Genomic DNA, 1,968 nt, shown 5'->3' with positions numbered 1-1,968 from the left:
TGGGCACACTGCTGGCTCACGTTCAGCAGCTGTTGGCCAGCACCCCCAGGTCCAAACTTAAAAGCAGGCCAAAAATATTTATGGAATATGACAGTTTTCTGGATTCTAAGGGTCTTTCACGTAGTATAAGGTGGAGGGAAAGTGCTAGTAGGAGTATTCAGCAGAGAGGCATTACTGGAAGACATCAACTTTTGTAACTGAGTTGATTCAAGTCCAAGAGGCTTAAGTATGAAACAAATAGATATAAATTATAAAAAAGTCATACATTTACAGGAATTTGTCAGAGATGCAAAATACACCACCAGATAAGAGAACTGATTTCCATTTCACTGTACACACACCTCTGAAAAGCATCAGATTTTTGCCTCTCAGAGACTTCTTTGCTTCCCATTTCAAAGTTACTTAAACATATGAACCAGTAAATCCTCAAAAGGAAAACCTGCCCCTAATGGTGAAGTTCAGCAAGGAATTTTCATGTCCCCTCCATCCCCCATGGTTCCCTCCTGCCAGCTCTGGCACATAGCAGGCACTCTTCATATTAGCTGAATTCATTAATCTGGCAAAAAGTAACATGTTTCTCTGCTGGACTAATGAGTTCAGCTGGCTCAGTGCACCAGAAGTGCCCCGAGAGACAGCACGATGAGGCAGCCAGCATCAGAGGAACACTAAACAAAACTTCTTTTAACCATCCTGTGTCCTTACTGCCATTAAAGAGACTGTCCCTTTCTCCTCTCTCTCACCCTTCCCTTGTGCCGCCACTAGCACATTTATGCAACTGAGCGACAAACTGTATCAAGGCTTTATTAAATAGATCGAGACAAAACTTTGTCTACAGACTGTGACAGTGAGGACCACTCCTCAGGGGCATCGGGCTGCTGTGCAGCTTCCCACGTGGCTGCATGAATGCTCATGCAAAAGCAGGAATAGAAATGGAAACATGACATGACTGTCTCTTGCAACAGCAGACTTAGACTGGCTTAGACTAACTCTGCTTTTGCTATTTAGGGAGTGGCTTCAAATTGGATGTAGGACAGCAGAATTCGATACTCATTTAGGAAAAAAATGACAATAAAACTTATGACTTAATATGAACAATATGTTACAGAAATGCCATTAATTATGTAACATTTGAAAAACAACTATTTTATTTAAGGCAAGTGGACTAGTTCAAATTTATTTCTAAGTATCATGAAGAAGGGATTATGTTACCAAATGCCAGTGTATTTATTTCTTACTGCTTGAAGTGAATCTTATTTTCCTTAAGTCTAACTAGCTTTAGAATAAAGATTCCAGAGAAATTCAGGTGCAATTTTTGGCACATCTGTACACATCATTATCACTTCTGACCAAGTGCAAAACACCAGTGTGTGCTCTGGTAGATAAATTGGTTCCTAAACCACTAGGTTAAAAATCCTTGTGACACTGAACGGTTTGATCTCAAGTTTTGTCCAACCTTTAGTTGACACAGTGACAGCATTACAGAACAAAGCATGAAGTACAAGGTACCTTTCTCCCTTCCTTCTAGGAAGTGCTACATCTGGCTCTAGTCAATCCTTAGCAGCAATCAGCAATGGGAGCTGAAATGACATTCAGTTTTACACTTTGAGACTGAAATCTATCACCATGAAAAATTTAAGATTTAGGAGACTACTTTCACTTACAACTTCACAAGCAGTTTTAAAGTTCTTTCTTTCTCAATCTAAGAAGGGACTCCAAGTAGTTCATGTTTTTTAACTCAAAGACTGCCACAATTTAGCCACCACTGAGTCTGCAGCTAAGTTTCACTGACAGTATGTAGAATTACATGCATTGAAATGCTGCTCAGATTATCTTTCTTTTCCTATAGGGAACCCTACAGTCTAAATCACTTACTTTTACTTTTCTTTATTTCTGACATAACCACGTGGACCAAGAAGTTTGAAGTTTTCAAACCTAGAATGATCAGGAAATACATTTCCCATAGCACCA

Source organism: Acanthisitta chloris, unplaced genomic scaffold (assembly GCF_000695815.1).
Source record: "Acanthisitta chloris isolate BGI_N310 unplaced genomic scaffold, ASM69581v1 scaffold9571, whole genome shotgun sequence".
NCBI lineage: Eukaryota > Metazoa > Chordata > Aves > Passeriformes > Acanthisittidae > Acanthisitta > Acanthisitta chloris.
Note: the sequence above shows the minus strand (reverse complement) of the source record.